The sequence below is a fragment of the Aethina tumida genome, chromosome 4 (genome assembly GCF_024364675.1).
Source record: "Aethina tumida isolate Nest 87 chromosome 4, icAetTumi1.1, whole genome shotgun sequence".
In the NCBI taxonomy this organism is placed as follows: domain Eukaryota; kingdom Metazoa; phylum Arthropoda; class Insecta; order Coleoptera; family Nitidulidae; genus Aethina; species Aethina tumida.
Window position 1 is genome coordinate 25,770,868 of NC_065438.1, and position 23,665 is coordinate 25,794,532.

At 27.1% G+C, this 23,665-nt stretch overlaps 1 protein-coding gene and 2 non-coding genes across 3 annotated transcripts in view; 1 reads left to right on the plus strand and 2 right to left on the minus strand.

The window, feature by feature from the left end:
- Positions 1–2,504: 2,504 nt before the first annotated feature.
- On the minus strand, positions 2,505–2,576 carry Trnad-guc (transfer RNA aspartic acid (anticodon GUC)). The gene has a single exon. It is a non-coding gene; the product is annotated as a tRNA-Asp (tRNA).
- Positions 2,577–3,614: 1,038 nt separating this feature from the next.
- On the minus strand, positions 3,615–3,686 carry Trnad-guc (transfer RNA aspartic acid (anticodon GUC)). Its single transcript has one exon. It is a non-coding gene; the product is annotated as a tRNA-Asp (tRNA).
- An 11,797-nt stretch (positions 3,687–15,483) lies between these two features.
- LOC109596057 (storkhead-box protein 2) overlaps positions 15,484–23,665 on the plus strand; it is a 152,486-nt gene continuing 144,304 nt past the window's right edge. The window contains exon 1 of the mRNA XM_049966653.1: positions 15,484–15,666. The gene's annotated coding sequence lies outside the window, so the exon portion shown is untranslated. The remainder of the gene's footprint in view (positions 15,667–23,665) is intronic.

A 23,665-nucleotide genomic window follows, 5' to 3' on the forward strand; every position in this document is an offset into this window, starting at 1 on the left:
GAATACAGTCAAAATACATACCATAAAATGAAGTGTATATTTCGCTTTTATAATATCAATCATTGGATATTTACTTAACAATACTTGTATAAAGTAAAAAATTGTTATTTGGTAACATTACAAAAGAGAATTAACTTGAATTCGATTTAATACATCATTTGTTATATCTGTCAAGAATAAATTTATTTGCCAAATCCCAATAAATTAAGTCTGCATATCTGGTTTAATTATATCACAATTCCGGCTGGAACTTTTGCTTACGTGCAAATTGTCTCATATCTCCAAGTATTTTTTTGTGCGTTCACCTTGACGTAATTTAAGATTAATAGATTTGGAGTTCCAATTTGGAAAATTATTTTAACTTAACCTTTATGCATTTTTACGCTTGCGAGATTCAGTGCAACGTTTTGAAACCATAAAAACTAATTTATAAAACCACCGTTCAAAAAATTGTTAGATAACAACATAATAATAAGTAAATTATGAACATCTTTGTTTATTATTAAATTAGATTTAACCATAGATTTTACGTTGTATGATTCTTAAATATGTTTTCCTGTAAATATTTCCTTACAATAGACTGAACTTAACTGAAATATTTACAAACAAAAAAAAGTGAAAATTGTTTTGATGAAATTAACATGTAAGGACAAACACACGAACACTTTGTTGTACCGATAGGCGTGAACTAGTGTTTGCAGTGTTCGTTAGCACATTGTTTCCTCATTTGCATTACTATTTGTTCAGGTTCGCAAATGTTATTTCCTCCATAATAGAGTTTGTATAATAAATAAAAATCGATTTCTTGCTTTTTCTTACTGTTCATTAACACTCGTTTAAACGGAAACTTTATCAAAGTCTATTAGAATATAATAAATAAAAATAAACTTTTTTATATAATAGTCATTGTATAACCGTATTGTAGTAGTTTTTTTTGTGGCATAAAATATTTAAACTCTTTGACTAAACTAAAATATTCAGATATCATTCAAATAAAAGTTTTCAATATCCCCAATATATTTATTTTATAAGATACTAATTGTGAAAATATTTTCTTTTGTGTGTTTCTGATATTTTCATTTCTATCTCAATATAATTATTTTATTTAAAAATCAATAATATTCGTTGGAAATACAGACAATAATAACTTTCCACATAATTAAAAAAATAGTTTTTTAGCCACTTTTACAATGAAAATATATTAACATTATTAAAATTAGTATTTAAAAATTAAGAAAATCATTTTTTGTTCTTTCCTAATATAACTGTTTATTTTAAAAATCGATTTTAATAATATGAAAGAGAGATAACAAACAAATTCGATTTTATTTGTTGATAAAAAGCTCTATACCATCTGAATGATTTTAGACTAAAATATATTAATAATTTTAGATGTATAAGTTGTTTGATTATTAAAGGTATTAATTAAAAATTATAAAAGTAGATTTTTATAATAACACACTATAAAAGTGAATGTTACAAACATATTTTTCTTTTTTTCTCAATTTAATTCATTTCATTTGAAATTCGATTTCAATAATTTTAAAAATTGACAATAAAAAACCTTTTTTGTATCATCCAAATGTAATAATAAAAAATTAAACGTATTTCAATTTTTTTTCTTCCTTCCCCAACGTAGTTATATTATTTAAAATTCGATTTTAATAATTCAAATACATTAAAAAACTTTTTTCTGTATTATCAATTAATACACTAGAAAAATAGTAAAAACATTTTCTTTCAACCTTTTCTTATAATTTTTTCCTTCAAAGAAAGTCATGTTATTATATATTTTTAGAGTAAAAAAATATACAGAAAATTATTATTTTTACAAAATTAAACATTAAAAACAAAAGTAAAATAAAAAACAATAAATAAGTTTTTTATCTATGTGATCCAACGGAAATCATCTATATCATCTATCCACTTTTATATAATTCAGTACTTATTTTTTAAATAAATATTATTTTTATATAATATTAACATACTATAGGCGGGTAGCAAAATAGTCCAAACTAAGTTATTGAATGATAACAAAAACTAAGAGATAATTCTTTCAGTTCCGTATGTAAACCAATAGAGTAAAATTAACTCACCTCGTTTTTAAAGTAAGTACATTCAAAAAGGTAAAAATTACCCGGCCCGATAATAATCAACAGTTCTCGAGACGGGTATTTTTACCCGACCCGCTTATAGTGTGTTAATATAATACAGAAAAGATAATATTTGTTTTCTATATTATTAGAAGGCCTTCTTATTAAGTTATTTCTTAATTTTAAAAAAAAATGTTAAATTTTAAAATACATAACATTAACCAATTTTAAACGAGCTACTAAACTAAACTAAACTAAAATATACTTTATTGCGATATCCTATTGAACTGATATGATATATGTAAATATTAAGGATAAACCATATGACAAAATATTAATATTTATCTATACGAATCATGTATAGGAAAATTGTAAATTAAATCATTTTCATTCCCTTGAAAAAAGAATATCCTCCCCGGCGGGGAATCGAACCCCGGTCTCCCGCGTGACAGGCGGGGATACTGACCACTATACTACCGAGGACTTGCCAATACATTTCGATATTACTATATTTCTACACAGCTATAGCAATAGATGTTATTTTTGACAATAATATAAATAGGATTTTTAAAATAGTTTTCATCTATACGTACCAATTTTGTAGACATACACCTAAAATGTATTTCATTACATTAAAAAGAGATCCTAGAGAATCAAGCAAGATCTAACATTTACTTTACATTAATTTTTGTTTATTCAACATATTTATTAAATTTCTTAATTAAATTCATTATTTATAGCAAAAAATAAATAAGTATAAAATGGCATATCACTATCAAACAATACGAATTTCAAATCTATACTGGAATCATAGATAGTCAACTACGAATTAAACAAACAGAAGTTTAATTTAAACCATACAATTTAAATTTATACAGTAATATTGTATGAGAAACGCAATCAAAGGCCTTGGTCAAATCACAAAAGGTAGTACAAACAATTTCAATTTGTTCAAATTTTCAATTTCATTCAATTAATTTATTTATAGCTCTGCTCGTGGAACTTTTCTTTCAAAACCCAAATTGACAATTGGAAAATAATTTATTCAATTCGAAATAAGTATATATAATATATAGTGTATTTGATTAAATATCATTTCAACACAGGTATTAGTGAAATAGTCCATACATCAACATCTCCTTTTTTGTGTGACAGTATTACTTTACTTATTTTTAAAGACTGAAGAAAAACTTTGTTCCTTATATTATATTTATCAATTTAGTCAGATATGATCAAAAGATTTTGTTCATGTCAGAGATGTCATGACTGGAATTTGATCTTCAATCCGAAAATTTGAATTAAGTAATACTAAGTTCACAAAAAAATCGAAATGTGTCTTATTATTAAGTTCATCTGTTAAACTCTGAGCAATGCCGGAAAATATTTATTAAAACTTTCAATATCAGTATAATTTGTATTATTAACATTTATACTATCATTTAACAATCACCATACATGTCAATAAGAGTTATTTATAGGAAAATTATAAATTAAATCATTTTATTCCCTTAAAAAAAAATCCTCCCCGGCGGGGAATCGAACCCCGGTCTCCCGCGTGACAGGCGGGGATACTGACCACTATACTACCGAGGACTTGTTGAACTCTTACGGTAAAACAGTATTTCTACACAGCTGTAACAATTTTTAACTCAATGTTATTTTTGACAATAATATAAATAGATTTTGATAATAGAATAGTTCATATATACGTATTGTATAAAATGCACAATATTTATTTATGATGTAATATGATAGATTTAACGTTTGCTCTTTATAATTAATTATCTGTCAGCGTTTCCCAAACTTTTTCGAGAGCGGCCCGGTACGAGATTTTAAAATTTTTCACGACACACCTTATGAAAAAAAGATATTTATTTACAAAACAAATTTTATATTTTAATAAAAATGATGTTATTTGTTTGTTTCTTTCATACACAAAAATTGGAAAATAATTATATAACAAAAACAAATTAAAAAAGTATCCATTATATAAAACTTTAGTAAATGAAGTAAACTTTATTTTATATATTTTGCCCTTAGTGCCGGGTCGCGACCCACACTTTGGGAAACGCTGATCTATTTTAAAAATTATAATAAATGTTTTTAAATATAATTTGTTACTTTTATTAATTATTTTTACAATAAACAGGACTTATGATATAAGATTACCTTCTGAAGAGATTAATGCTGTCTAATGAAGATGAATAATCTCTTGTTCTGTGATTTAAGTGTTACCAACATAATTTATCTGTGCCACTAATGAGAAACTACAGGAAAATTATGAATTCAAAGACAAACATAATCACATCATACGCATATCACACCTTCCCAAGGAGAAAAGTGAACTGGGGCTGAACTCAATTGAATTTGAGGTAAGAAACGAATTTGTGAGAAAAAAAGTCTACATATTGAGTCATAATGAAATGACTGAGGAAGCAGAACCATTCCAGAAAGTAAAGAGGTACTAGTATTATTGATTATGAAAGGATGTAGCGTAACCTTTAGAAAGAATGGTCAGAAAATATATCTTATAAATAAGTAGTTGTTATAAAAGAAAACCTACCTCAGAGTTGAAAAGGTGACGAGGGGCCAGCACGAAATAATATTTATGGCCAACATTATTTTAAACAACAAACTTGTCATGAAGCTCCTTCAACATCAACACTTCAGTCAGGCCTCTCAGAAATCTAAATCAAGCAAAATGGGAAATATACTCGAGAACAGGGGTGGAAGAAACTGAAGATTTTGAAGATGCTGCCCGATCTTCCGGAAATTAGAGACTACTTCCAATGAAAGAACATATTTACCAACTTGGAAGACACTAGGATGGATCCACTGTTGTGGTGCTGGAGCCCAGTACCATTTCATAAGCCAGTGATGGTGGAAAGCTAATAAATCCAATCACAATTCCAATTCCTCCCAAGAAAGATTCTCCGAATCTTATTGATTGGTTTTATTCTACCGATCGGTACCATGGAAGGGGATTTTAGTCGGTAAAAATTTGAAATTCCACCTGAAGATATCTTTTGATGATTCTTCCTTCTTTGTTCCAGATGGAGGAAAGGTATAAACTGATTGTCACACCTTGACAAAACGTAGCCTGTTCTTGAAGTGACGGAAAGTAATTATTGGAATCTACCTTCAATATATGTGTTTTGCTTTAGGTCTTCTCCCTGGTTATTGAGTACCAACGGCTGTCAAGAGACAAAAGCACTAGTTTCGAATTATTCTTAGGTTTTGCTCATTTCATAGTTGAGTTATCATTTGCGGAGGGGGTAGATATGGAGCTATTGAGACGGAGGGTTTGTCACCCTTACTTTGGTAGTAATTCATTTCTGAACACTATACATATCTACTAACCTTCTAACATCATCCGCAATCCATCTACTTGGCTGGGATGACTTTTCAGCGTTATTCTTTATCTCAAGGTATTTTTTCTTTATGGCGGCTTAAGACCGATTTATCATTTGGATGCTGGTAATTCTATTTAGTCTATTTAGTATTGGACCCCTCTTGTTGGCAATATGTTTCCATCATAACCTCGATCTTTTTACACGCACCATCTGTCTAACATTTCACTTCTTCTAATGCGAGCAACATTTACAAGTTCGTGTTACCACCTTTCTTCGATAATTTTTTTGGAGTAGAAAATGAGCCGTATATGACATATACAGGTAGGATAGGAGAATATCAGAGTGATACGATGGGTCTATCCTTCTGCGACAAGAGGCAAATACTCACACCTCCCCTTCGCAGACGACTCAAAATGCCACTATAATACCAAAAAGGACTATAAGCAGTAACTTCAGCTTTATCGACATCTGTCAAAGAATTGAACTCGTACATATTAACCAAAACAAATATACTACGAAAACTTTGAAACACGGTAGAGGAGAGGTTTTAGTTTGAGGTTCCTTTCCTTTATATGGTATTCCAAAAAGTTATTAGTAAAATGGACTATTTCATATCGAATATAGCAGGGGTGACAAAGCTCCTTGATAGTCCGAACCATTTTTCAAAATATGAAATGTTCCGCAAGCCGCAATTAAATACATATTTTACAGGTATGCAAAAAAGGTATTAAAAAATTTGATTACAGAAATTATATTTAATGAAAACATATAAATAAAAGTACAAAATATGTGTATTGAATTTAAATATTAAAAATCCCCCGGGACATAATATTATTTTAAATATAATATAAAATTTTTTAATTGCATTTAATTAGAGGTGTCAGTTTCCTAATTAACGTTAAGATAGTAACGTGTAACATTTCTCTGGCTACCACTGTATAAGAATAAGAATAATCGGAAGATAGACGCGCTTTTCTCTTAACTATTAAAACTATTAAAACTACGCAAATAAAGATATCTGAATATAAATTGAGGTACGAAATGTTTAGACACTTATTAATTATAAAATAAATTAAAAAGAATTGTTCTTTTAATAAAATGATTATGTTTTTTAATTTGTTGCTCTACATATGAGCGATAGCGTCAGAAAGCGGCAAAATTGGGAGTTGTAATTTTAACACACGTGGAAATTTGTTGTGCAATGGACAAAACTATTAAAGATTTTGCAATTACGTTCAACGCAAAAGATCATGGAAATTTGGACGATATTATAGTTCGTCAGGACAAGTTGCTGACATTTATACAACTTAAACATAGAGCAGGGATGCGTAATATTACACCAGAATATGACAACTACAAAAATACTTACGAAAATATAATTTTACCAAAGTACAAGAAAAAAATTGAAAGAGGTTTCAGATTGAAAATTATATTCCTATCCAACGCAAACATTCTAATTCCAAAAGACATGAGGAAATTATCTATAGATGAACAAAAGGAAACATTTTTTACTGGAAAAGGAGAAGTTTTTCAAATTGTGCACCAAAATGGAGCCAGTGGCACTGCAGAATTTTACAAAAACCTATACATATTTTCTAAACAATCTGGTTATTCCGAATGTAAAGACATGTTACTCAACGACTTGAATCAAGCAGTTGAAATAGATCAAATTATTGCACTTTATGATTACTTTCAAGATGCTGTTGTTCGACGAACTAATGCCTTCACCAAAAAGGAGATACTTAAAGTCCTGAATTTGTTCATCTTAAAACCTGCCGTGTTGTATAATGACGCTAAAATCCTTTCGCTAAATAAGTATCCAACGTTGTTTAAAAATATGTTGTCATTTAAACTATTTGTTGTAACAGAAAAATACAAGAATATGTTGGTTGACATAATAAAACAGTGCGTGATGGATAACAAGAAATTGGATTCAGCTGTTAATTGTAAAGAAAAAATTCTCCAGTCACTTCTTGACAAAGTTAATAAAATTAGAGACGTTAGAATTCCACTAAAAAGAAATAAGTGTACATATATATCTGAGCATTTGTTTGTTGCACTTTGGCAAAACGGCCAAATACCTATTGTACTCAATTATAATGAATACAAAAAACAAATTGACTGTTCAATAAGCCATTTCATTGATGAAGATGAAGGATCCATTACTTTAATTGTGAACAACCATTCACAAGCACCATCAACAAACGTTTCAATATTTAGAGATCTAACAAATTTTGATGAAGCTACAAGGAAACAATTTTTGCAAAAAATTAATATCAAAATAAGGAAATCCACTTGGAAATTAAACGAATTCATGGGTGAAAAAATTTCATCAATAAACAAAATGACAACAGACGTGTTAATTTCTTTGTTATGTAATTCCTTTGACATTGATAAAATAGAAGAAGAATCACCTATTTATATACCACGTAAAGTAAAAATTAAATTATTAAAGAAGGACGTATTAACTACATCCAATTTCCTATTCGTAATAGACAATGATGAATCCCAAATAGACTTTAAGACTTATCTGGCTAACCAAGAAAAATATTCCAACAAAAATGTAATTAATTCCAAATTGTCGTTGTTTGAAACAAAGGAAAAGATGAAGTTTATTAAACGTGACTACTATTTATTGCGACAATTCGAAGATAAATATATGGTATATAGATATAAAGGGCTAATATCAAATTTGGAGGAATATTTTGAAGAACAGGAGCTTCCAGAAAATAAAATAATGGACAATCTAAGTTTGGTGAACATTCTTGCGGCAGATGCCGGGATGGGAAAAACATATTTACTAAAAAATGCTATGTCATATCTATTTGATATGAAATTGTTACCAATTTATCTGAATTTAGGAGACACTTGTAAAGAATTGAACAGCCTACCACTAGACCTCACATCTCTCACCAGTTATTTAGCTGACATCGAAGAAAGAAAAATTGTCATTCTTTTGGATGGCTTTGATGAAGCGCCGTTAGATTTTAAAGTCATCGATTTTTTATCATCGTTACACATAAAAGTAATAATAACTACAAGAATCCACTGTCTACATCCTGTCATTGAACATTGCCGGTGTTTGGCTTTCACATTGATGACCTTCACTTCTCAAGATCAAAAAGATTTTTTTAATTTTCACTATGGCAATGTGGAGGCTGAAAAAGTCGACAAAATTATTGAAATTCTTAATAAAAACATAAAACCATCTCTGATGAATATTCCTTTGCAAACGAAACATGTTGTTGATATTTTTACGGATATTGACAAGCTTTTTGAAGAAATAGATAATATTAATGTTCTCTTCCTGTATGAAAAGTTCATAGAAAAACATTTAAATGCATTCGATAAGGGAAGAAAAGTAAATGAATTACTTATTGAAAAAAGTGCTTGTGTCTTATTGATGGATCCTCTGTTTTCGGAAGAATATTTTGGGATTGACGAAGATGAGTGGAAGAGCCTGGTATTGGAATTTAAAAATGAGAATGCAAAAAATTTTCTAATTACGGGATTTAATAACGACATACCACAATTTATTCATCGAACTTACGCAGAATTCTTATGTGCTAAATATTTGGCAAGGAAAAAAAGACTTTCATCTTTGGTTATTGATCGGTTACTTAAAGAAGAAAATCTATTAAAGGTTAGACATTTCTTTGATATAATAATTTGTCAAAATTTAAAACTCCATTCAGCAATACTATCGAAAAAGTCTAATAACTAACTATTAATTTCTGTTTCCGAAAGGACTCAAACTCAATTCTCAACAGACGTTTCGGATAATTACCCTTGGGATTATGCCACGAAAACTAGGTCTTTCGATTCACTCGAAGAATTGGTTTCCAAATTCCCAAAATGTTTCAATTGTGATGACCGAAAAAATGCCGTAGAATTAATTTTTGTAGCTGCTGTTTATGATTATCCCCATTTGTTCAACTTAATAGAAGAACGTGTAAACTTTACTGAGACATTCATTGATGCAGATTTTCAAAACAAGCTCTCCAATGATCTAAATACAGAAGATGGAGGGATAGAAAAATGGTTTTTAAGTAACATTTGTGCCAGAGAAGGAAGTGTAAAAGTGTTGGAAACAATGTTAAAAAAGGTTTATTCAAAATCAACGAACGTTATAATGCAGGAAACGGTCAGTTAACTGCTTTAGAAACTTCAGTTAATTATTGAAACGTGTTTTCCAAGGGACAAAAATATGCATCCCTAATTTCAATGTTAATGAAAAATAAAGCAACAGATGTTTATAGAAAACAAAATGAAGAAAATATTTTGCACAAATTGGCTTATAAAATTGGATACGGTCCCAACAATGTAATTATTGAAACGTTATCAAACTTTCTAACAGCACATGATTCTACTTACGTTAATTCCGTAAATGGTGATGGAACAACTCCTCTAATGTTGTCAGTAAAATACGGATATTCTAAACAGTCTCTTGACTTCATTTCTATTTTAACTAAACATAAGGCACGACTAGATATTTTAGATAAACAAAGTTGTAATATTTGGCATTATTTTGCAAGTAACAATTTAGCAAGGAACGAAATAATTTCGTCCATATGTAACTATCTTAAAGATGCAAAACATTTAATTAACAATTGCGATAAAAATAATATTCAGCCGTTGGTGAAAATTATATGTGATGAAAGAGACACGCATGTTAAATTAATTGAAAAACTAAGTTTAAGGTCTGAGAAACTTAGATCTAAGCTTAAGAATAACGTTTCCTTAAAGAGACCTGTAGGTAACGTTTTAGACAATTATGATGATAATTTACTACATTCTGGCAGCGATGAATTATGAGGATATATTCAAATTTGGGGAAAATAGAACACAATTAATAAAAAGTTTTATCGAAAATGATGCAAATATTGTCTTGTTTGATAAATTAAATATTTGGCATTATTTGGGTTTTTTTTCTAAACACTTAAATAACATAGAATTAAAAAACATTATTGACACGTTATGTAATTTTGGTCTAAATGAACTTAATGAAGGAAAAATACTTGGCGTAACGCCATTAATGCTGGCTGTTCAATATATAGGAAATGATTCCATAGATTTAATAAATAATTTTATTAAAATTGGTGCTGATATATACAAAATAGACAAATTTGGGCAAAATATTTGGTACCTCTTGAGCTATAACAAACATTTAAATAATAATGGTATTAAAAATATCACTTCCGTATTAAAATCTAGTTCCAATATTATTTCATTGAAAATGGCTGTAATATTCACAAGAAAAATAAATTTGGGCAAAACATTTGGCACCGCTTAAGCCTTAACAAAAATTTAAATAATGAAGGTATTAAAAATATCACATCCGTATTAAAATCTCGTTTCAGTGAAAAAGTACAAGACATGATGATGGATGAAGAACTTCTACTAGGGATGACACCGTTGATGCTGGCTGCTCAACAAATACGAAATGATTCTGTAGAATTAATGAAATATTTCATTGAAAATGTCTGTAGTATTCACGAGAAAGACAAAGTTGGGCGAAATATTTGGCAACACTTAAGTCTTAACAAAAATTTAAATAATGAAGATATTAAAAGTATCACATACGAAATAAAATCTAGTTTTAGTGAAGAGACCAAGGCATGATTGATGATGAAAATGAAAAATAGTGGCAATATTAACAAAAAGGAAAAATTTGGCATAATATTTTGTATCACTTTTGTTTAATAAAAATCTATATAATGGAAGCATTAAAAACGTCATTTCCTTATTACTACCAAGATTTAGAAGAAATACACATAATTGATGAAGAATATATATGCGAAGTGACACCGTTAATGTTCGCTCTGCATGCAATGGAAGATGATTCTGTACATTTAATTAAATATTTTATTAAAAATGGTGCAGATATTTGTAAAAAATTGGAAGAAAATCATTTTTGGAGAATATTTAAAATAACTGAAATCGTTATTTCAACTAGTACAAACAAAAATGTAGAAACATTTATTAATTTCAAAGATCTCCATAAATTAACACCACTAAAGTTGGTCTTAAGATATGATGTAACAAGAGATTATATACAATTAATTTCATTTTCATTGAAAGAGGTGTAGAAATTTCCACCGAAGAAAATATGCAGCAAAGAGTATTCGGGAATATTTATTTCTAAATAAACATCTTAGTAACGAACATAGAAAAAAAGTAGTTCACATTATAAACCAATATTGATATTTCTTAATTGTAATAATACTTTGTATATTGAACGATAAAAAAATCTGAAATTTCTTAATTTCTTCTTATATATTGTATGTTAATTATTGTAATTAAATAAACATGTATTTCTGTCTAAAAAATTTATTTGTTAGGAAAAAATGTATGTTAATTATAATTATATTTAATTTTATAGCAAACTTCAATAAAATTTGAGACATTAAATATGGGTGTTTAATTTAAAATTTTTAAATAATTTTGAAAACAATGTTCATTATGCCCCAATCTCTTACGGCCACATTTAAATTCAGCTACCCAAAATTTGACTGTGATAAATGATGGTGCAAAGTCCCCATACTAAGAGTCCAACTCATCCTTGATTTGCATAGACTTATTGCCTTGAAAAATTTTAAATTTAACAACAGCTCAATACTCAGATTTTTTATTTTCACAAAAACACTCACATCCACTCATCTAAACGACGGTCAACTCCAAACTGGCCGAAACTTTGTGAGTAACTGTCAAAAAATGCACAACTACGTTCACTACTAGCTTTTATTGACGAGTTCCGCCGTCTTTGGGTTGAGGTCGGAAATTTTTCAGACCACCGTCGTATAATAAAAATTTCAATAATAAAATAATTCTAAAGAGACCCGTAATCCTCCCAGGGTAAGTCCACCTTGTTCTGGTCCTGGGGCACAGTACCACTCCACCAGCCAGTGGCAGTGGGAAGCTAACGGATCTAACTGCAATTCCAATCCTTTTCCAGGAAGATAAAGTATCTCCTTGAAATAACACCACTAAAGTTGACCTTAAGATATGTTCTCATATATATATAATTTTATATTGCACCTCACTCGCACTTCCTAGACTGACTGCCCAAGAAGTACCAACCTCCTACGAAAAATGGGAAACATTTCTGGACGATAAATTGAACTATATAAAACAAAAATAAATGAATACAAATGCAACAAAATAAACACAAATATAATAAACTTCAATCCATTGTTATTATTAGAATAATTTAAACTACTTGAGAACATCATAATATAAGTTAACTGAATGACTGTAATAGTAAACTGAACCATTGATATATTTGTGTGAATTTACTCGATTCAGAGATAGGGGAAAGACTACAAAATTTAACCTACTAACATAATCTTCAACAGTGGAATTATTAGAAGAGGGATTATAATCGAACTGTTTTGGTTTAAGATTATGAATTTTTCTTGTTATGGAGGAATCTGATGGAGGAAAATGTCTTCACAGTCATTAAATGCTTTAATAGAAGGATTAATATTACAAACGCCACGCTAAATTTAATTTAGAACTAAGGTGGTTTAGCTGATGTGAAGTATTTCCGTTTTCTTGTATGTAAGAAAAAATCTCAGTCGGTCATTCCATACAGGATTATATTCATTTATTAATATATTGTAGTATATCTTATATAACATATAAAATTTTAAGTTATATTTATCTCTGTAAAGGGAAATTAACATTTTGTTTTTCTTCACTTTCTTCATTTGCAAACTAAATACTAATAACTGTAATATTTTAAATAAAATCACCATAATATTTTTCACACCACCCATAATATTTGTAGCATGTTATATCTAAAATTTCAGATTCATATCTTTTTACAGGGAAATTGATAATTTTTTTTCATCGCATTTTTCATATTCTTCTCAGAAATTTATTTTTTTTAATGTCGCTAATTTATCTTAAATTTTTTACACTATTCGTCCCAGAAATTTATTCTCCATTGATATACTGCAGCATACAAATATTTCACACACACGATCAACTATACTATCTTAAAGAATAGACGTCACTGCAAAAATGTAAAGGGTGTTTAGTATTGTAGTTTCTCCTTCTGTTACTTCAAGTGCCAATTTTGTTATTTCATATAAATTATAATAAATAAATAAATAAATAAATAATAAAATTTTTATATCATTTTACGCAGAATCTTATTATCTATTGATATGTACTTATCATATACGGTATTGGACAAAATTAGAGCGACTTTCTTTTTGTTTAAATACTAAACAATATAAACTTGCGAGACTGATATTGTTCCATTAAATAATAAAACACACATATATAAATTATATTATTTATTGACGAAATATGTCACGTCAAATAAAACCAGAAAATTAACATTTTTTATAGCAACAAAATTAGAGCGACTCTTCGTAAATATAAATAAATAAAAACAATGTAAATAACCTAACATTTAATATTTCGTCTATTGTTATTGGCTATAACGTCCTCACACTGGCATAGACGAATTTGGATTGGATATTATTTGCTAGTCTATATTAATACAAATATTTTTGGTTTGTTCAAACAAACTTGCTTTATTTGTAATGCAATTTACTCTAATCTTATCCACAATCTCCCACAAGTTTTCTTTTGGATTAAGATCGGGAGACTGAGCTGGCCACTTTAAAACATTGATTTTAGGTTGAACAAACCATTTTTTAACACGCAATGTTTTTGGAGTCACTGTCTTGATGAGTTATAAATTTTAACAGCATTTCTCATTCACAATAGGTTCGCATCACATCTTCTAATGTTGCGATACACAAAACGATCCATTTTGCCTTCTATTTTGTGAATTGGGCCCATACCACTGCCACTTCCATGATTAACAATTTTTGTGACATATTTTGGATGAAGTCCGCTGCATTTAGGGCAATAAACAAACTTTCAGAAATCGCTTCTGAAAATATGAAACTGATTCGTCTAAAAATAAATTTAAAAATTTTCCAATCTCTTGATGTCCAGTTTCAACGCCTATGAGCGAAAAGAAATCTTGCTTTTCTCTTGCTGGACGTCTTTCTTGAAGCTTTACCTCCAATAACCACCCTGAATTGCCCTCGAACTAATTGAATTATCTCCTAAATTTCTTAATATTTGAATTTTGCACATCCTTGAATTATTTGTAATGAGTATATTCATGCGACGATGTTCTTGAGGTTTTTTGCTTCACCCACTTCGTGTTCGATTCTCCACACTACCATGAACTCAAAACCTTTCAATTGTTTTCGCTACCACTTGTTTTGATACAAGAAATTATTTGCTTATGACTTTTTGCGATCTTGAATTATAGGCCATAATAATTTTATTTTTTAAATCTTCCGAAAAATGTTGATCAAGAAGCATAACTCCCAACGTAAATATAATTTTCATGCTGAAAAATACTAGAGTCGCTTATTTTTGTCGTTTACATTTTTTTGGTTTTTAGAAAAAAACTAAATAAAAACAGTTTCTCCCATAATGAACTTGAGAAATGTGTGGGACATAAATAAACTAAAAGAAATAAATGTTTAAATAATTTAGTTTTTAAACATTTTATTTAATATTTAAGATAGTAGCTTTAATATAGTGTGTATCTAAAATGAATATTTACTAATATATTAAAAGAATGTCAAAAATGAATGAAGATAGAAAAAACGATTGAAATCCAGAATTTGTTGTAAATGAAAATATAAATTGAAAAAAGAAGTGCTAAGATTAGAACCACCCTCTATTTATATTATAATTTTTATAAAAATAATAAATCTAATAAAAACGTGTTTATTAAAATACAAAAATGCTTAATGAATTGATTAAACTAGTTTATTTCCACGTCGCTTAAACCGTTGAGAGAGTTACACCATTGTGAGATCACGTCTTTCAACCCTACGAAACACAAAAGGCCCCATGCGGCAGCGTTCTCTTAAAATTTCAACAACAAACACACACACAGAGTTCGACCGCTGTCCGACCGGCCGCGGCCTGGCAATTTCTTCTCATTCAGTCTTCTCAATACCTTTGCAGTACGAACAGGTAAACACACAGCGGTCGACGTTCGGTCTCATTCCGTGAACTCTTTGACTGTGTGGTGGTGGAAATAACGTGTCTGGCCGGTGCTTGTGGATATTATTTCTAACTGGAGTGACTGTACGAAACGGCCCCGAAAAGTACATGCTGCACATGGAATTTAAAAATAAAATAAAACAATAAACGCCGAATCGACTTATTATTAGGTGAGTTGCAGAATTGCGGCTTTGTTGATGCGAGTGTCACGCAGTGAAACTCGGAATATGCACATTAATTTCTTATGGAAACAGGTTTATCTTGCTGCATTTTACAGCCGTCGTAATAATTAACTTTAATTTTGTGTCGCATCTGATGACAATCGTCAATTGTAGATGGATTTTGTTTTTCTTTTTTCATTGAGTTCTATGTGAGTCAGTAGGAAAACGGCACATATCAATTAACTTAAAACATTAGACACACACCCTATTCATGTGTGCGGTGCTAATCGTGGATCTGAACAACATGTAAACCAGTAATTTTATAAAATTAGTTCAAAAGTTTAATAATTTTATAATTAGAAGACTAATATATACATATTTATAATTAATTAAAACTTCATGTTTTCCTTATTATTTCATTCGAATTATTAATTAATTTTACAATGGATTAAATAACCATTTACCCAACCATGTGGAATTATTTGAATAATGGTTAGCATGGGTTTTATATATCTTTTAACATTCAAGTTTTCAGAGAATATATAAGATATTTCTAATCTAAAATATATCTTTTCATAATTTCTAAAATAATTAATATAATTTAAAAAAATAAATTTTTATTTTAGTTCTTTTATACATATATAATAATATAATCTTTTAAAAATGAACTAGTCATGAATATTTAATTTTCATTCAAAAATATTAATAGCTATTTTTTGTAAAGTAGTAAACTAGGAATATTTTATTTCATCTATATTATTTAGTATTATCACTATTATTATATTTTATTTATTTCTGATAATTTTATTTCGTTTATGTGTGAGTATAATGGTAGAATTTGTCAATTTTTAAAATATAAAATTGCTATTAACAATACGTAGTATATATAAAAAATTTAATTTTTAAAATATATATCATTCATTCATTTTCAACTTTAATGAAAAAAATATATTTAATATGAATACAATACAGATATTTTATTATAATATTATATTTATTATATAATATTAATTATTAAATGTAAATTAAAATTAAGACATTTATTTATTTCAAAGGTATAAGAGGAAAAATATTTATTTATATTTCTTTTTCTATATTCATATAAATATAAAATGTTTAGTTTTAATTTTGTCGACGACACATAAAAAATTATTAAAAATATATTTATTATTAATTAATAATTAAAAAATATATCAAAATAGTACTTCTTTAAGAGTAAATTAACTCTAAATTAGTTTATTTTTAACTAATTTAGGAATTTGAACTTGAAATGTATTTTTAATCATATTTATAATTATCACGTATATAAAAATAGTTATTAAATAGAAATTGACAAATTTAAATATATTTTTATTTTTTTAAATATAATAAACTTTTAAAACAGAATTTTATTTAGAATTTTATAAAATATATTATATATTATTTATTACAATATATTACAATTACTAATTATTAAAAAATATTAATTAAAGAAGAACTTTTAAATAGATTTTATTAATTTATATTGTTTAAATTATTATTTTTTTTAACTAATTTAAATGAAAACTAAGAAATTTCTTTATCAAAGATAATAATAAATAAGCTATTTTTTTATAAATAAATGCAGGATGCATTTGAATTTAGTAAGTAGAAATAGTCAATTTTTATACATAAATTTGAAAAGTTTAATTTTTAAAATTAAAAAATTCTTACATAATTTAATTTTTTTAATATATTATTGATTCATGTATTTCTAATAATATTTATGGTCAATATGAAAGTTATTTTTATTTTTAATTGAAATGATTTAATTTTATCGACAATACAAAAGTTTATTAAAAATATATTATATATCATTTATTAAAATACACAAAGATGATATTTTAAGTAATTTACTAATTATAAAAAATATTTTTTAAAGGAAAACTTACTTTTAATTAGTATTTTATTAATTCATATTGTTTAAATTATTTTTTTTAACTAATTTAAATGAAAACTAAATAATTTCTTTATAAGAGATAACAATAAATAATTAGCAGTAAATTTAAATGTTTAATTTTTAAATTAAAAAACTCTTATATAATTTAATTAATTTGAAGAATGAAGTAACAGTTCTAAACAGAATTTTATTTAAAATACAAAGTATATGTATTTCTAATAATATTTATATAATATTTATATAAGATTTTTTAGTGTTTTAATTATTTTAGTTAATTTAAATAAAAACGAAAAAAATTAAATTCAAAAAAAAAATTAATAGGACATTTTTAAATTTGAATTTAAATGAATTAATATATATCTAATAATATTTAATTATCGTTTTCTCTAAAGATTAACAAAAATTTAAAATAATTTTCAATTAGTGTAAATAAAACTAAGAAATTTCTTTCACTTTTATAAAAATGAAAACTTTGGTTGAAAGAATGTATTTCTAATAATATACAGTTTTCTCTTACCATAATCACATAAAAATATAAAATATAATATTTAGTAGTTAGAAATTGTCAATTTTAATGATATTTTTATTTACAATTAAACGTAAAATTAAAAATTTTTTATTTTGATTGACGATACACACCGGCGATGATAAATACGTATACATACATATTATTTAGTTAGTAACTAGAAATTATCAATTGTAAAAATATTTTTATTTAAAATTAAACATTTAATTTTAAGAATTAATAAAATATTTTCAAAATACATTTATGTATATTATATTATTAACCGATAAAACTAATAATTAAAAAATAAATAACAAGAATAAACACTAAACGGGATTTCCTAAAACAAAAAATACATTGTAAAGTATGTAGTAGTAATTTAAATTAAAACTAATAAATGCCTTTATCACAGATATTAATAAATAAACAATTTTTAAACAAACAATGAGTTTTTATTGGCCATTATTATATTTTTATATAGCATTTCTAATAATATTTTTATTTATTCTTTTATAATCATATAAATATATTTGTTTTTTATATTTCAATAATACATATGTAATTTATTATTAGAAAAATATATTGTTTAAAAATAATATACTGGTAACTTATCATATTATACGTAAAAAGAAATAAAATTTGCAAAATTATATATTGTAATGATTATTCACAATTATATAATAAATGCATAAATATGACTAATAAAAATTACACTAATTTAAGACGATTTGATCTATTCTCATTATGATTAAATAAAGAGTCCTTGAAGGTATATCATAAATGTATTATAATTTTAAGTGAACAGGAAGTATGTAAAATCTTAAAACCTTGTGATTCCGTATCAACTCCGCAGATGATTATGTACAGAGAATATTAAATAATTTGATCGATAACGAAACTATAATTATGAATATTCATGTCACATGTGACTTGTTTTGTTGTGTGACACAAATAGTAATGTATGAATGTTTGTTTTAAACTTGTGAACCTCTGAATTCATCTCACAGGATGTTCTAGAAATTTTTTTCATACCCTTTTTAATTAATATGATTAATGATAAGCACGTTTTTAAAATAAAGTTGTTAAAGTGTCTGAGTTTTATAATATTATAAAAATGTTGCGTACTTTAGAACAAAATACAGCTATAAAAACACCAGTTTTAGTTAATAATTGTTAATTCACAGAAACATCAGTGGCAGGTGTTGAAGTGTAAAAATTCAAGTACGTAATTTGTACATTTTTTTATAAATAATAAGGAGTTTTTGTCATTAAAATATTATACGGTGATTTAATATTTTAACAATGTCGTATCATTATGAAATATTCAATAATAATTTAATTCTGTTAATACAGGCTATTTAAAGACTGGTACAGTTTAATAGTATATAATAAACTGCGTTCCATATTTCTGGTACCTAATATTACATTTACATCTGTTGACCTAGACCAACTAAAAATAATCATATTTAATTCCATTGAAAGTATTCGATATTCATTTTGCTTCTCGCCTACGAAAGTAGTCCGTTCAACCGCATTCACAAACTTACGGACATATAAAGCAATGGTAACGCCATGTTTGTGTTTGGCGAATATTTGCAGATGTTTCAAAGATCAAATAACATTGACACATATACGTGTATAGAACATATAATCAAGTGGCAGAAATGGAGGTTAAAATCGGACGGACGTCCTTAAATAGAAACGGACAGAAAAAAAACGAGTTGGAACCTTGCGGGTTCAGGTTCTAATCGGACGGTGGAAAAAAAAATAATTTATGTGATCACTGCCTTACTACTGAGCGAAAGAGTTAAAGGGAGCGTGAGCTGAGAACATTGTCATGTAAATGTTCTAGCAATGGAATTTATGGGTTTTATATTTTTGTTCGACAGAAGTTCATGGAAAATCCATTGTACTTTTATGATACTCTTTTAAAAATTATCATAAATAAATAGTTTGTGCTAATAAATGTTTATTTTTATGAACGTGCCTTAAGGAGTTAATAGATAACATTTGCAAGTTTCACAGGTAGGTTAGGTTGAAAATGATGTCATGTGCGTATTTTATTATTTATATATGAATTGAAATCAATTAAACATTATATTATACCTATATAATATATTGATTAACATAAAATGGTTAATAAAACATTTACATGCTACGGACACTCGTAAAAGTTCTTTTTCTTATGTATCGTTGAAGTCTCCAATTTTATAGTGTCTTTTATCAATTTTTAATATAATTATTAATTTTATGAATTCATAAAGTTAACGTATAAACAACGATAGTTATTTGTTACTACGTTCAAAAATAAATTAATATTTTATTATTAAATGAAGGCTTAAAGGTACGTGATCTACTTATTAATGTGTTGCTTGTTTCATTTTTTGAAGTACTTACACAGTTTTATCTGTATAATTACCAAGTGTTGATTAAAACATAGGATTATGTCATTTATTTAATGTAATATTATTTAATAATACTAAAATTTTCAATAGGATTTTGGTTAAAAACAAGTTCATATATTTTTGGTTGACTTGTTACAAATATTCTCTGAGCAAAGAAAAACTGACATTCGAAGAACCCGTACAGAATTCTACCACAAATTTTTGAGGTCAAAATACATCGATTTGCCTTATCTTTGCCTTACAAGTACAAAAATTGACAATTACGAAGAAACAGAGCGTTAAAGTTATTTATTTTCATTATTTTTTATAGGGTTCTCAAAAATTAATGGTTTACTCCAGTTTCATAAATACATAAGAGGAATTATGGAGACGTATTAAATTATATGGGGATGATGCAAAAGAATACACTTACATTTTCTTCGACATATTAATTTAAGTATACATGAAAACTGGTAAATTTAATCACTTGATTGTATAATTAATAAAAATCACATTTTTTCATTTTTATTTTAATATGATTTTTCTGACAAACAATATCTTGTGTAATTATATACAGTGAAAAAGTTATTATGGTTTGCAAATGCTCCATACATTGTGCGTGGTACCTTCTTCAGCACACATCAAATTTGTTAATATATTTGTATGTATGGTGTATGTATGTAACAAAAATATAATATTTAAAAGTAAAGAAAATGATATTCATACATTAAAAAATAGAATAACTCAAGTTGCTTGATGTTGGTTGTTACAAATTTTTCCAGACCACAGAATAACTGACTAGACAAACTATAAAAACTGGGATTTAATAAATTTCGATAGTCTGTGATGTGTAAAGTTCAAATTTCAATTTTACATTTTTGACGATTTTCAGTTGTTTTGCCCATTAGATTTTCAACAGCAGTTAATTTCAATAACCTTTACATTCTTAATCGTTAGTTTATTCGATTATAAAAGTAAGTACTTAATCGTTGATACAAATATATATAAGACAAAAAAAAGAAAATGTTACTATGGAAAGAAAAATACCCTGCTCTGTAAGATTTACTGCCATATTTTATATGCTCCATTTATTTCAGCCATGTGAAAAGCTTCGAATTGAACTGTTACTTTTTCTATTGATCAGATATTTTCACTTAAGAAACTATCGATGGTGTTCCAGCATTTGCTAAATTCTGAAGCTTTGATTTATTTTTTCTGTCTTTGACTATTTAGAATTTTCGGGGAAGAAAACCAAATTATTTAAGAGAAAATTAAATTAGATTTACCTGTAAATCTAAAATGATAATTTTGGTCTCTTTGACTCGGTGCGAATCATTTGAAACTGGTGTAATTTCATAGACTTACTCAGTTTATCAAGATTTAACAGGAAATATTTCTAAAAGAATAAGTTGTGAATTCTGATGTAAACAATTACTCAAGTAGCTAAATTTCTCACTAACCCAGTAAAAATCAACTGAAAATTTTTTGATATAATTTTGTGAAGCTTTTGTGTTGTCTTAAAAACTCCCTGAAGATATCATTATTAAAACCATTCTAATTACACGGTGTAATCAATTGAATCTTTTAATATAAGAAATTTGTTTTTCAGGAAAGAAATACCATTTAAATTTGCAACCCTATTGAAGGAAATGCAGTCACTGTTCATCGATTTGCATTGTTTTTCGGGATTTACCAGTAAAATATTTCTAACTGTATAGGCTTTGGATTAAAAACATACTGAAATTGTTGAAAACAAGTACTTAAGTAGCTATAATGACAGAAAATCGACAAAAATTACATGTTATTTTAAGTTTATTTTATTATAAACTCATTTATATTTTTCCAATCGAAACGAATTAGATACCGTTGGATACATAATTTACTCACCTTTCTAACAAAATATGTTTATAACCATCGAGCAAACGTTAATTCTTCACGTCGTTTTAAGTAAAATGAAAAAATCAGATTTGCCATTATCGAGTAGAATAGTCCAAATAAAAAATACTGAATATAATTTTGATCTTCAGTGCATTTGAATTAGTCTTAAAAGTGTAAGATTTTTAATTTTAGGATATGCACTTTTTTTAGAATTAAAATATTTATGAATGTTAATAATTAACAAGGCAATACATATTTTCAAGTATTATTTTAATCTATATTAGTATAAAAAGTTATGGGGGTATACCCATTTTCTTAAATAGGCCACACAATGTGTCACATTATTAAAGTAATTACCATAATATAAATGATTTACGAATATCTACTAAAAATTATTATTTTAAATGTTAAAATATCCATTAAGTTTATTGGTAATATAAATCTTCTATAACCTCCATTTTACCACCCATACAATCAGAAATTCAATTTGCCCACAATCTGCGGGGTTAACAATTACTCATTCATCGTCTAAAAACCAATATGCCCGTTTAGAATCGATTTCAATTAATTTAACAGCCTCCGCGACGCAGCCCATTTCCTATTCTCATGGCTTTTCAATAAAATACTCGTAACTCAAACGGCCTTACAAAGAAACCGTGTCACAGATAACAGGTAGATTTGCCCAGTACTCCATTAGTCACCATGTTCCACAGTCTTGGACCTATTTTCTCTGTTTGTATCCGTTCAACGCACAAATAACCGAAGAGATAAAACTGATTTGGAAGAAATTCTGGTATCTCTGATCACTACAATAAGAGATAGGATGGGTTCTCTACGTAATTCTTTTCTACTCACAATTAGTTGAGATTTATTTACTTTCCTGTATTTGGTGCCTACAATTACATTGTGAAGGAAAATAACCATTTAGCAAATAGATAAACCTTGTATCTTATGCAAAACTGGATGTTACATAAAAACCAATAATGAAACAAAATAAATATTACATAAAAGCGATTCGTTATCAAAATTGTTAATAATATCAGTTTCCTTTTCGAGTTATTAGCTTTAATTATGCCAATAAAGCCACGAAAAATCAATGACTTGGTCATTATTAAAGTTACCTTTCATTTGACCACATGATATAACACCAGGAATCAATATCTCCCGCCATTTAACGGTAGTAAAATGAAAATACGCGACCATTAATTAGAATAAATCACGACGACGAATTCGATATTGTAGTACCATTCGTTGGTACGGCATTTAGGTTGCGTACGTAATTTTAAATGTGTCCAATTCATATTTAAATCGATTCCAGAAGAT